Source organism: Lepidochelys olivacea, assembly GCF_965140295.1.
Source record: "Lepidochelys olivacea isolate rLepOli2 genome assembly, chromosome: 5".
In the NCBI taxonomy this organism is placed as follows: Eukaryota; Metazoa; Chordata; order Testudines; family Cheloniidae; genus Lepidochelys; species Lepidochelys olivacea.
The window spans coordinates 96,712,473-96,727,095 of record NC_140415.1 but is presented as its reverse complement, the minus strand read 5'-3'; the positions used below and the strand labels follow the sequence as shown (position 1 = coordinate 96,727,095).

The 14,623-nt window shown below is 41.9% G+C and overlaps 1 protein-coding gene across 1 annotated transcript in view; it reads left to right on the top strand.

Annotated features, from left to right (window-relative positions):
* Positions 1–4,281: 4,281 nt before the first annotated feature.
* GCNT1 (glucosaminyl (N-acetyl) transferase 1) overlaps positions 4,282–14,623 on the top strand; it is a 39,278-nt gene continuing 28,936 nt past the window's right edge. The window contains exon 1 of the mRNA XM_084627724.1: positions 4,282–4,427. The gene's annotated coding sequence lies outside the window, so the exon portion shown is untranslated. The remainder of the gene's footprint in view (positions 4,428–14,623) is intronic.

Here is a 14,623-nt window from a genome sequence, read left to right as displayed (position 1 = left end):
ACAAAGTTCAGGGTTTGGTGTACAGAGTCCTCCCTACTTAGTACCATGGCAAACACACCACTAAAAAGAAAAGGAGTACTTGTGGCACCTTAGAGATTAACAAATTTATTTGAGCATAAAAACCACTAAAAATCTTTTAAATCTTTTATTAAAGATACAGAAAAAAAGAAAAACAGTTACAGCATTTGAAAAGTAAAGTATTAAACGTATTAATCATTTTAACGTTTCCCTTAGCTGGAGAAAGTTTTTAGAAGCAAACTTCCCCTTTTTGGCAGTCTTTTAGATGGTATTAACTGTTAGATGGTAACTGCTCTTTTGTGAAAAAGAGAAGAAGTTAGTTGAAATGGACTGGAGCTGTTGTTGTTGTTGTTGTTGTTTAAACTCTGATCCTGTTTCTTGAAAGACAAAACAGGAAAAGTACACACAAGAAGGGAGAGGAAATAACGGCAAAGGTAGACAATGCAGCTTCTGACTCTGGTGTTCACTCTCATTTGCAACCTCCCTGCTTAAAAAACCCACAAGTATGGCACCTGGCCTTACCTACCACTCCAAGACCTGGCAAACTTGTCCCAGCATCTGTCTATTTTGGGTATTGCTTTTAGCTTTCTCTTTGGTCACAGGCTTACAACAGTGTTGCAAAATATATAGTCTTGGCCACTAAAGCTAGATTCTTATTAAACAAGTACAAAAGGAGAGGGATAGTCAAAATTCCCCCAAGTCAATGATTCATCGGGCTGACATGATTAAGGCATGTCAGTTTCATAGACAAGGGTACACAAGGGAGTGATGTGATTTGCCCTAACCCAGTGGATCGGGTACCCATTTTGCGGGTAGGTGAACTAGAGGTAGCCTTTTAGTGTGCGATCAAGCAAGTCTCAAACCCACAACCTTGCAGTCCAGCATCTCAACCTCTCAGCCACTACAACTCTAGGAAAGAGAAGAAATAAGGTGGAGAAGGAAAATGACACACAGGGGTGGTGGTGGAGGGGTTGACAACGTCTCACACCCCAGGTGATAGTTGAGATTTAGCTGAAGCCAGTGTGGAGGTGGTGATGGCATCTGGGTCCCACCTGCTCTCTGGCCTGAGTTGGTCAGGATATTTCTCAGCATCAGGATGACAAAAGGCCAACAACGTTACAGTAGATCGTAAGGTCCCAGGAAATGGTGTCAGTGGTAGCCCCATGATGGTAAAGCTCACTTCTTCCCATTCACCCATCTTCCAGCCTGTAGTTGTCAGACAGTTTTCACCCACAAAGTAATTTATTTTAAGGAGCCCTCCTCCTATTATTTTGTCCACCAACTAGGCCTGACTTTTGACATACCAATTTTGGTCCACTGATTTTTGGTCCCACACTTCTCTTGTTTACCAGGCATAATCTTAACACAGTCTTTGAGTTCTAGAAGTAGGCCATTTTAGTTGAATTAATTTAATCTTTTGTTTCCCCTTTGTACCTTTTCACATTAACATTTATTGTCATAAATTATTGTGATACTTTGTGAACTTTTACTTACTTTTTACAACCAAGCTCACAATTAGGGTAAATCTGTGGACCCAATTATTACAACACTAGAGTAGTTACACTATAAGGAATTATTACATGGGCCAAGATTCTGATGCCTTTATACACATTTAACACTAAGTTCTTGACAAATACTCTCCTTGAAGTTAATGGGACCATCTGTAATATGGTGCTGATCCATAATGACTACTTGGCAGGTAATATTGTAAAGGTAGTTCAATTGTTAAAAGAGCTTACCTGTATGTTTGGATGTTTTTTTATTGATATGGGTTGTGCTACATTGTCTTTGGAACTGAATTTAACAGTGTTTACTGATAGTTAATGAAGCTTTCTACTTGGTAATGATATAAACCCCTATCTTCAGAAGCTGTCTCTGATTTTGCACCCACAAGTAATTGTATTTACAAGTTGGAGGCATCCAGTAATAGTTGATGCGCTTCCTAGTTTTATATAAGTGCCTGACTGAACCTCCAAATCAGATGCATAAATGCTACAGAATACACCCACAACTATTTGCAGACACAGATTTGCTGGCACAAAGTTGGAGGTTGAGCTGAGGTCTTTTTAGAGAGACAAGGTGGGTGAGGTAATGTCTTTTATTGGACCAGCTTCTGTTGGTGAGAAAGATAAGCTTTCAAGATCTTCTCTGGGTTAGGTCTTTTTGAAAGTCAGTGCCATCATATGGATTGATAGGCTTTTCTTTTGTATTTCATAGACTATTTTTAAAAATAATAAAATATAAAAGTGTACCATTATGCATCATAATTTGTTTCTATTTTTGTCCCACTGTCAAAGATAACATAATAACATAGAATTTTGCACATCTTAACTACTCAGAACTGTGGGTGTTTGGTGTGACAGATTGGGGAATATATCTGTGTCAACCTGCAAATTCCATGTTGTTTGGTGAACTCCACTATGTTTCAGGGGTTCTACTCTGTACTGTAACCTTCATTTTGAAGTGTGACCTTCATGTTATATTGCAACCTTGTTTGTGGATTTGGAGGATTCCTTTAGTAGCAGGGGCTTAACACCTAGTGGAAAGACTATGGCTACACTAGAGAGCTTACAGCAGCTCCCATTGGTGTAATTACTCCAGCCCCTGCGAGCGGCGGTAGTTATGTCAGCAGGAGAAGCTCTCCCACCGACATAGCACTGTCCACACCAGCGCTTAAGTCATCATAAATTATGTCGCTCGGGAGGGGGTGTGGCTTATTCAGACCCCTGAGGACATAATTTATGTCTATTTAAGCTGTAGTGTAGCCATAGCCTTAGTCTGAGAAGCTCTGAGAGAGCCATCAAAAGCCATAAATGTTCAATGAGTCTCCCCTACCAGAATAATGGGTTTTCTACCAAAAGAGCTATTGACTTTGAATGACTCTCTACATAGAAGCTATGGGGAGGAGGGAAATTCTCCATCTGAAGCATATGGGGAAAAGGAGAACAGAGGCAGAGGCTGTTTTAAAAGGTGGCTGCATCTCTGACCAAGGCGGCAAACCAATGGTATATGCACAACCAGGCCAAAAAGGGCTTTGTAGCCTAAGAATACTGACCAAATTAAGGACTCACAGGAGCTGTGAGGTAAGACAAGGGGATTGTGTTATTTTTAATAAATCTATAACTCTCTAGTGTACTTTGTTAAGGGAGAAAGCGTCTACCATTAAAGACATTTCTTCAATAAGTCTGTGTTCTTTGTCTTCCAGCCACATTGTCCCTGAAGAATGTAACTAGGAACCAGAGATCTCACAATCAGGTACACTGGCGGAATATGTCTAAGCAATGGGGGGTTCTGGAGGGCTGTGACACTAGTTCCAGGGTCTAAGATAGCCAAACTGCAGGGTCCCATTGTCCAAGATGGGTGTCAGACACAAGGTCTGCCCCTGGGAGTGAGCCAGAGCTAAGAACAATGACCAATCACTTCCCAGACTCAAGGATGCTTCGAAGTACATGGACCCAAGAGTTGGGTCCCTTTACAACAGACTTAGGCTTGTCCAGAAGAGAGGACAGGGCAAGGTTGTAACAGTTGATTTGGGGCACTGGACGGGACAGAAGCAGTGCTCCTTCTAGGTTGTGTCCCACTGGTTCTAAAATTGATTCAGCTGAACATCCACAGAACCAAACCTGAAACGTGAGCATCTGCTGCTTCTCTCCCGCGGAGTTCATGAACTCTGTGGGAGAGGGCAGAGATCCCGCATCGTCACCTCTGGAATGTCTCAGCTCCACAGCAGGGAAGCCTGTGCTGCTTCTCTTCAAAGAACTGCAGGAGGCCTGCAGGAGAGAAGCTCCCCTCCTGAGAATCGGAGCCCTGTAGAAAACACACATATATAAATCCTTTACCATGTCAAGTGCGGAAATGGTGAGGCTGGGGAGAGGTGACTCTCTGGGGAGTGATGGATGGTGGAGTGAGGATTTTTCGGGACATGGATGAGTTTGGGGGTAGCAGGCTGTGAGGGGGTCTTTGGGGGGACATAGAGGACTGGGAAGAGGGGTAGCAGAGGCTGCAAGGGAGCCCTGGGGGGGGGGGACACAGAGGACACTGGCACCCTAGGTAGCAGTGGCTGTGAGGGGAGGAGGGTGTCGCTCTGGGGAGTGGAGGGAGCTCTTTCGGGGGCGGCGCTAGTGAAGGGGAACCTCGGAAGCGCCTCGCTCGGCTGGTTGCTTGTGCAAGGCCCTGCCCCATCCTCCCCGCTTCCGCGGGCGGTGTAAAGAGCAGGGGATATAAGGAGGCGGGGCGCTCAGCAGCGCCTCTCGGCCAGGCAGAGGAAGTGCTTCCAGCCGCCGGCGAGGGGCGGGCGCTCTCAGGAGGAGGAGGCTGGGGGAAATTTGTCTCCGCTGATGCTAGCCCGGCTCAGTTCGTAGCTGAGCAGCAGCTCGCGTCCCTCCTGAGCCACCGGCCGCTCGGTCCAGGTAACTGCTCGGCCCCCTTTCCTCCGGCTCCCCGCGGGCCGGGCCAGTCGTGTCCGACGGAGTCAGGCAGCCCGAGCTCTGGAGGGGGAGGGGGGACTGGTGCGCCCTCCTAAGGGAGGGGGTGTCGTTTGCTCCCTGCCCTGGCTTTACTCCAGCCAGCCCCTCTTCGTTCACTCCCCGCTCCCGTGACCCGGGCGCCCTGCTGGGTCCGGCAGGAGTTGATCCAGTTAAAAGCTCTTCCCTCGCCCACCTTGGCTCTCCACTGACTGGAACACAAAGGTGGTGGAGCCAGGGACCGAGCCCCATCCTAGGGAAAAGTGAAGTAATAGCTGGGTGGGTGAGCCTGTTTGGCCAGGGCAGGCAGTGTCTGTTTCTGTTTCTATACCTCCTTTGGGGGAACTCGCATGTTGCTGTAAAGCGCTGGCGGTTGCACGCTCGCTTCCTCTCCTGCTCGTTCGAGAACACGTTTTTGTTCTTCGCTTGTCCTGGTGGAAACAAGAGCCGTTCCAATGTGAAAAAATAGCAATAGGGAGCACTCTTTCTCTCCAGCGTTATGAAGTAGAAGCTATCTTAATGCAGTTGAAATTTACCAAGTTGTTATTGAATCCCCCCACCCCACCCCCACCCCCCCAAAAAAAGATTTCTGGAAACTTTGTTCTGTTTCAAATAGGAGTGCTTTTAGCCGTTTAACTAATGGGGCTCCAGGTTTTTTGTTGTTGCTGCTGTTGCTAACGTTGTTGGCAACTTGAATGAATTAACTGACTGTGTTGTATGGTTCACCCTATATTCTCCACATATGAAACCTTGCAAAGGTATAACAGACTTTTTACCTGAACTTTTTTTGATCTAAGGTTAAACAATAACAACCCCTTTATTTCTGGGATTTCTGCAAACATTAGTCTCTACTTCGTGCCCTTTATTTGAGCCGCGTTTACATAATATTATTTAAGTGCTAAAACATCTTGACAATGGGCATGGGTTAGAAAAGATCAGACTTCTTTTATTTTTAAGGAATAGCATGCCTGTGTTCTGTCAAGGTTGGTAAAACAGAGCAGAGTCTGAAGAAACAGATTTGAGGACACCAACAGTTTAGAAGGCTGTAAGTGGCTTTCTGGAATCTAAGCCTGGTGAGTGGTTTCAAACCTTAACAGGCAGCTCAGTATACCACTGGCATTTTGCCCCCTTTTCAAAGCTGTTCTGAAAAGTAAATCTTTTTGCTGGAAGGAGGTGAGGTCAATTACGTTTAAAGAGCAGTATGAGTTACCTATTTGGAGTATTTGCAATTCCAAACAGGTTTCTTAAATAGGGGGTTTCAGGTAGCTGATTTCAAGTTTGGCAAGAAACACCCGGGCTCTGTGGAACCAGAAAAGGGTTGTTAGCCCTGTAGCTGTTGGCTATTTTGTCACTGAGCTGAAACCTCCCTTGTCTCTAAAAGAAGATAGACCCCTTCTGCCCCTGTGAAGTAGGGAAAAAAATACTAGTGATGGAAGTCTAGTTATGGTACAAACATTTTTGTCAGAAGGTAAATATTTTGGAAATATGTACATTACTACTAAACTTTCTATCCTCTTTGGGAGTCTCCAGTGCCCTGTAAGGTTCACAACGCTTTTCCCCACTCTAACCTCTCTAGTGTCCTCAGATGTCCGTCCTTAAGATAATTAGGTGGTCCCAGAAAGAATCTGTATCATCGGTAATGGGCTTTAGTTGCTTGGGGCACTTCTAGTTGAGTGATCTGTAACACTCCTTTCCCTGAGGCTAAGCACATCTCAGAGAAATTTTCTGTGCTCCATTAGCCTGGCTGAGGCTAAGACAAAGATCAGAGGCCAAAAATCTGCTGTTTTTTTACACCAACCACTAACTTCAGTGAAGTGGACTGCTCAGTTGGACTAACTGTGTGAATAAAAATGTTCACCAGTTTGAGCAAAAGGCTGAGAAGCTGCCCTGCTGAGTTTACATTGGTATGCTGGAGCAAAATTCAGTTTTTAAAATCTTTCATCGCAGTGGAGAATTTTGCTATCTGTCTTTTAGACAAAGCTTTTAAAAGCTTCCTCTTGCCACCTCCCCCTCTCAAAACGAAATCTAAAGGCTCTATTCCAATTGCAGCAATACTGAAATCTGACTTCTTAGAACTGCAGTTGCTACTGAGAGAAGCTATAGGAGAGGTAATTCCCCAGGAATTCAGCATGCCAATTAGTAGCATTGATGTAGTTTATCGGATACTAGTCAGCATTATTCAACTCCAGGAAAGCTTACTGTGATTTTTAACCTTGTCACTAAAAATAGCATGATAATGAAACTAATTGGGAACGTTAATTAAACAAACAAAAGTAAAAGTGAGGGAGAGGAAAATTGAAAGCAGAAAAATGTATCTCCATACTCTTCAACAGAATATAGAGCCTTTCAGAATGCCAATAGCATCCAGTGAGCCAGAGCTTTGCAAAAAATGTAAATGCTATCCTGCAAAAGTCTGGTTTGTTGACAATAAAATTTTCAAAAATTTCATTTAATTGTTCACGTCTTTCATAAAGTTGTAGGCATTCTTCACTTATGCATGTGCAAGTATGCTGCAAATGCCTGTTAGGAGGGCAATAGTAGTAAGGTAAGCACAGTTTTCCATACAGAGAAAACTGAAAGTTTTTAGATAACTTTGTTTTGTTTTAAGTATGGTTTGCCTGTGGATGCTAAGAATGGGTGAACACAGATTTGCATGACCACGTGCTTAAAGAAATAATTTGAGACAGATGGGCTACATAAAATATCTGTCTAATTTCAAAGCAGTATTTTCTTATTATGTTAATGAGACTTCTATTTCTTGCACTGTTTTTAACTATCTTCCACTAGTGCATAAGAGGATGATAGACCTGTGTGAATAACTGATTTCTTCAGTTTTCTGGCAGTCCAAAAAGAAAGAAAGAAAGGAAAGAAAAAGTGGTTTGGGTTGAACTGAAATGTTTGGGCATTTTCAATCATTAAAAAAATGTCCTTTCATTCAATCCAAAACAAAATGTTTAGGTTTGGAGAATTTTAGCCTTTTTAAAAATAAAAGCAAAAGAAACGAAGAGCTGGACAATGTGGTGGTGGTGCTGGTACCTTAAGTACCACACCTATCTCCTGTTTACCTAATAGCCTAGTGGTTAGGGCACTCTCCTGAGATATGGGATTCACTGGTTCAAATCCCTGCTCTGCAGTAGGCACTAGCCAATGGGTCCTAGAGAAAAAGGGTGAAATCCTGACTCCATTGAAGTCAATGGCAAAAAGTTCCATTCGTTTTAATGAAGCCAGGATTCCACCCCAGATATTTGGATAGGCACAGTATAAGAGTCCAGATTTTGGGAGTAGGGGGCAATGTTAATTTAAAGAAACTGTCATATATGCTGCTTACCTCCCAGATGCGAGAAGTTTGGATTTGCATATGACAGTTGTATCTTTTAGCATTGCTGTAATTAAAGATGGAGGTACCTACATTAGGAATTTTTTTGGAAGGAAAAAAATCCCCACTGTTTCTACTGTTGATGCAGCTCCACTGGTGGGAGCACTGGTGTAGAAAGGGGTCTTAAACACCATGTTAGTGTAGTCAGTGTTTTAAACAGTGTCCTCTAACTAGGCTTAAAAAAAATAAAAGGCCTATTCAGCATTGTTCTTAATATGTCAGTGGCCACTGGTGCCCTATCTAAACCAGCTCTCTCACTAGTGATATTTTAGCAGTAATTCCTTTTATATAGATAAGGACACCGTGTTGGTGTATATAATGGCCATTGCGTGACAGAAAGGGTCAATATTTATTTTTTAAAGCTTAAGGCCTTGTCTTTGTTGCTAAAAAATGCATATCTTTTACCTTGCAGTAACTATTGTGTGAGAGAGATCCTGGTGTGAAAACCACAGTGAAAATGAGCCCCTCTTCCTTATGATAAAACTGGGGTTGTCAAGCAATTAACAAGTTATAATAGAGTACTATTTATTTAAATATTTTGGATGTTTTCCACATTTCAAATATATTGATTTCAATTGCAACACAGAATAGAAAGTGTACAGAGCTCACTTTATATTTTTATTACAAATATTTGTGCTGTAAAAAAAAAGAAATGGTATTTTTCAATTGTTCTCATACAAGTACTGTAGTGCAGTCTCTTTATCATGAAAGTTGAACTTAAAAATGTAGAGTTACGTACAAAAAATATCTGTAGCTGGTGTTGCAAGATATTTACGTGCCAGATGTGCTAAAGATTCATATATCCCTTCATCTTCAACCACATTCCAGGGGACATGCTTCCATGCTGATGAGGGATTCTGCTTGATAATGATCCAAAGCAGAGCGGACCAACTCATGTTCATTTTCATCACCTGAGTCAGATGCCACCAGCAGAAAGTTGGTTTTCTTTTTTGGTAGTTCAGGTTCTGTAGTTTTCGCATCAGAGTGTTGCTCTTTTAAGACTTCTGGAAGAATGCTCCACACTTCATCCCTCTAAGATTTTGGAAGGCACTTCAGATTCTTAAACCTTGGGTTGAGTGCTGTAGCTATCTTTAGAAATCTTGCATTGGTGCCTTCTTTGCGTTTTGTCAAATCTGCAGTGAAAGTGTTCTTAAAATGAACATCTGCTGGGTCATCATCCAAGACTGCTATAATATGAAATACATGGCAACATGCAGGTAAAACAGAGCAGGAGATATACCCAAGGAGTTCAGTCAAAATTTAATTAATGAATTCTTTTTTTAACAAGCATCACCAACATGGAGGCATGTCTTCTGGAATGGTAGCCGAAGCATAAAGGGGCATACAAATGTTTAGCATATCTGGCATGTAAATACCTTGTAATGCCAGCTACAAAAGTGCCATGCAAACACCTGTTCTCACTTGCAGGTGACATTGTCAATACGAAGCAGGCAGCATTATCTCCTGTAAATATAAACAAATGTTTTTGTCTTAGCGATTGGCTGAATAAAAAGTAGGACTGAGTGGACTTGTAGGCTCAGAAGTTTTACTTTGTTTTGTTTGAGTGCAGTTATGTAACCAAAAAAATCTGTATTTGTAAGTTGCATTTTCACAATAAAGAAATTGTATTATGGTGATTGTATGAGGTAAATTGAAAAACAATATTTATCATTTTTACAGTGCAAATATTTGTAATAAAAATATAAAGTGAGCACTGTACACTATATTCTGTTGTAATTCAAATCAATATATTTGAAAATGTAGAAAAACATCAAAAAATAGTGTTAAATTTCAATTGATATCTATTGTTGAACAGTGTGATTAAAACTGATTAATTGCAATTAAGTTTTTTAATTGTGATTAATTTTTTTGAGTTAATCGCGTGAGTTAATTGTGATTAACCAGCAGCCCTATATAAAACGAAAGTATCTTATCTTCACTGTCGTTTTCACTTCAAAATAGCTCAGACACATTAGATATTGCAAGGTGAAAAAAAAAAAATTTTTTTTTTAAAACAGTGAAGACAAGGGCAAGTCCTTCAGGGCAGGGACTGTTGTTCTGTATGACCTTGTCTCCACTAGTGTCGTTGTCTTAAATTTCCCACTGTTCTGGCAGGCGCAGCTCTACCAGCACAAACAGTCGTGCAGATGAGGCCCTGGTAACTGCATTTTAATCTTGGGGTTGCCTAGACCTGTTCTGAGCAGGACCAGACGCTGCAATAGTTAAAATACCTGTCAGCCTGTTATTACTTTTGGCATAGCCGCTCTTGGTGGAGTTGCACTACCAGCTGCAGTAATGGGAAATTAAGAGGAAAATGTCGAGTGTAACTAGAAGTTGGTCCAATAAAATATATTGCCTCACCCCCTTTGTCTCCCCCTTTGGGTTGGACCAATCAGATGCCGTTCTACAGCTGCATCATAGAATACATTTTCCTGAACCAATCCTATTAGTCCCAAGATTTTTAAACAAGAGCCTTCTCCCTTCTCTCCTTTAACTGCCTTATTCTTATCTAAAAAAACAGACCCAAACATCTTTCCTGCCATGTAGCGCTTTTACACAGGTGCTTTAATAAAGATGAAGACCAACAGTTTTAAAAAGTTTTTCCCTATGCTTTTGGTGAGGACAATTTGAAGCTGCAGCAAAAGCAGCTTTGTTAGCCAGTGAATTAGAGAGAAAGAAGGCTGTTAGATGTCCAGAACATAGAAGAGATAAGAGGGTTGTTTCTTTTCAAATTTTTGAACAAGAGCAAGTAAAAGTTATATTAAGTTTTGTAAAGGAATAAAGTTCTATTTTATAATCACTTGAAAAGACAAGCCTATTTGAAGAAACAGCCCTTTATTTATAGGTATTTGAATAAAAAATGAGCATGCAGGAAAAACCCCAGGGTTAAAACCACAACAACCGGTTTATTGAAGTAATTCATAGTAATAAAAAAAGTTTTCCCCTATGCTTTTGCTAACATTGATTATTTTTTTAGTGAGGACAATTTTGAAGAAGCCTTTCTAAATTAGTGGATTAGAAAAGAAGACCACTTTGAAAGACAAGCCTATCCGAAGACACATCCCTTCATTTAGCACTTTTGCATATGTGTTTCATCAAAAAATTAGCATGCAGAAGCACCCGAGGCTTAAAAGCATGGACAAACTGTTTCTAAAAGTAATTTATAGTGATAAAAAAGTTTATACAATTCAGTGACTATCAATGGACTTTCCTTCCTTTTGTTTTGTTTGTCCTCAGTACATAGTAGCGGTAGGCAAGGGAGGTGTTTAACCTACTAAGTAACAGCCACTTGAAACTGACATGATTGTTTCATTGTTACTATCCAGAAAGCTTTTGAGCAGTAACAGAAACAACCATTTTTTAGGGCTTGTTTACACTTGGAAACTTCTGAAATAGCTATTCTAGAATAATTCCCCACATGGACACTTATTATTCCAGAATAGCTATTTTGGTAAATTTCTAAGTCTACTTACTTTCTAAGTCTACAATGCCACTGTTGTTTCACTGAGACATAAGCAGGAACACCGCTGCATTCTGTTCGCAGACTCAGGAAGACAGGACTGCATTGATTTATATTCTGTTTATATCTGGAAGATTATCCTGGCAAATATATATGACTCTAAGAGCCCCTTTATGTCAGCTGGCAAAGGGCATGTGCAACACACTGTTGTCAGAATATTTAGCCAAATAGTGTCTTGTAAGTTATCGTATAATTAGTTACATATGGGACATTAATATCATTGTGTGATGTATGTATGGTTACTATGTAAAGGGTTATGTAAGTATGCTGGAAACATGTTTCTAAAATATGTCCAGACAAGGCAATGTGAGTGGATAAACAGGTTTATCCCAAACAAAGGAATGTGGATTTGCCAGTGTCTCTGGCTTACAAAGCTTGAACCTAGCAATGAAAGTATATTTGCATCTAAGGTAAACCAAGTAATCAAGCCAACAGAAAGAGCTAGATCACAGTGAGATGACGACAACATGACAGCGCACCAGCAGGGGAGAAGAACTTTTTTCTGGGGATACACTTCAAAAGAATACATTTCAAAGGTTTATGGGACTATAAGAAGGAGGGCAGGGAACCCCTTAGTTATCCATCACTTAAGGGACAAAAGAAGCCAGCATTTTTGGAAACTGTGGAAAGTGAATCTTTCAGCTGTGTGGGTTGAAGATGCTGAGAACTGACTAGTGAGAAATTGCCTGAGACCAGGATAGTAAACAGTTAAGTTTTAGACACTAGACAATATATCTTTTACTTTTTGTTTTCTTTGTAACTATAGCTCTTCCCCCCCCCCCCGTCCCTTGCTTATTATCACTTAAATCTGGTCTTTATTACTAAACTTTTGTTTAGTTTTACTATGTCAATGTTTGCAAAAAGAAAAGGAGTACTTGTGGCACCTTAGAGACTAACCAATTTATTTGAGCATAAGCTTTCGTGAGCTACAGCTCACTTCATCGGATCCAATGAAGTGAGCTGTAGCTCACGAAAGCTTATGCTCAAATAAATTGGTTAGTCTCTAAGGTGCCACAAGTACTTCTTTTCTTTTTGCGAATACAGACTAACACGGCTGCTACTCTGAAATATGTCAATGTTGTGTGTTAAATTAGAATGTGTCCTCAGTGAGCCAGTAGGCTGGTGCAGGAATACTGTCTCTTTGGAGACAGTGGACTTCATAGTTTATGTTAATGTTCATTGAGATGAAGTGGACACTACAGAAAGACCTCTCTGGGAGAACTTGGGAACTGGAGTTCACTGAATGTAACCTAAAAGGTAAGATTTAGACTGGCAGAGTGTCAAGGAATTTTCTGGCAAGGCAGACTGTTGTGGCATAGATTATAAATTGGCCATCAATAAGTTTAGGCTTGAAATTGTGTGAAGGTTTCCAACTATCACAGGAGTGAAGTTCTGGAACAGCCTTCCAAGGGGAGCAGTGTGGGCAAAAATCCTAACAGTATTCAAGACTGAGCTTGATAAGTTTATGGAGGGGGTGGTAAATAAGACTGTCTACAATGGTACGTAGCTGATCTGTGACTGTTAATAGCAAATATCTCCGACCATTGATGGGACACTAGAAGGGGAGAGTTACTACAGAGAATTCTTTTCCAGGTATCTGGCTGTTGGGTGTTTCTGACAGGCTTGGGATCTAGCTGACTGCCATTTTAGGGGCTGGGAAGGACTTGTCCCCTGGGTCAGATTGGCAGAGACACCCTGGGGATTTTTTTGCCTTCCTCTGCAACATGTGGCACAGTTTAAAGTGGAGTAAATGATGGATTCTCTGTAACTCAGTCTTATGATTTGAGGACTTCAGTAACACAGCCAGATGTTATAGGCCTATTACAGGAGGGGATCAGTGAAGCTCTGTGGCTTGCAATGTGCAGGAGATTAGATTAGATGATCCTGATGGTCCCTTCTAGCCTTCAAGTCTGAGTCTTTGAGAGCTGTCTTCGGCTATGTCTACACTATGCAACTTTTAGCAACACAGCTGTGCTGCTAAAAGGTGCACAGTGCAGCTGCTGTTTGTCAGCGGGAGAGAGAGATCTCCCGCTGACAAAGCACCGTTCACACTGGCGCGTTTCATCTGTAAAACTTTTGTCGTTCGGGGTGTGTTGTTTTTTGTTTTTTTTTTCTCCACGCCCCTGAACCAGAAAAGTTTTACTGGCGGAAGTCCAGTGTAGACAAAGCCTTCGTGTTGCTGAGGCAGCGCTTTAACGTGGCTTGTGAAGTCGCTCACCCAGCGCCCTAAAAACCCCACCTCCACGAGGGGCACAGCTACCGGTGCTGGTGCACGGTCCACACTGGCGCTTTACCGCACTGAAACTTGCTGCGCAGAGGGAGGGGTGTTTTTTCACACCCCTGAGTGAGAAAGTTGCAGCGCTGTAAAGTCCCAGTGTAGACAAGCCCTTCGTTTCAGCTCCAGCAAAGATGTCTAAGGCAAAGAGGTAACACAGTGAGTTATGGTTTTGGGCTCCCAGAGGAGAGCATCATAATATATGGGCTAGAAATATTACTTTAATCCAAATTTAAGTTTTTGGGGTTTTTTTAAATAATGCTTAAATCCTGCCAAAATGGTGGTGTGGATTCCCTTACTTAGCAGGGCACGCTTCTCATCTGCAGTGGTGAGTTGATATTTTAAGCCTGCTCTACACTACAAAGTTATGTTGACATAAGCTGCCTTGTGTCAACCTAGTTGTGCATGTGTCTCCACTTAAGATGGTCCATTACACCAACATAATAACACAACCTCAATGAGCCAAGATTGATGTATGGAGTTTGAGGCAGCGGGTGTGTAGACATAGGTAACGCTATGTTGACCCTAACAATCCTCCAGCATCTTTCCCATAATGCCCAATGACTGCTCTGGTCTCCATTGTGAAGTCCCCACCTTCCACCCCCTTTTCATGCCCTGCTAATTTCTGAAATTCCTTTTCCTGATTACCCGGTTTGGAGAGAGAACCTAGTAGCTCTCCATGGTTACATGCATCTGACCATGCCAGCTCCAGACCACATACATTAGTGGTGGGCAACCTGCGGCCCATCAGGGTAACCCACTGGCGGGCCACCAGACAGTTTGTTTACATTTGCATGGCCGCTGAAAGCTGCGGGCGCTCGTGCAAATGTAAACAAACTGTCTGGAGGCCAGTCAGCGGGTTACCCTGATGGGCCGCAGGTTGCCCACCACAGATGTACGTGCTCCAGCCTAGAGTAGACAAGAGATATTATCTCCCGGGCTTGTAGGGAGAAGAGGCTGTACAAACACAG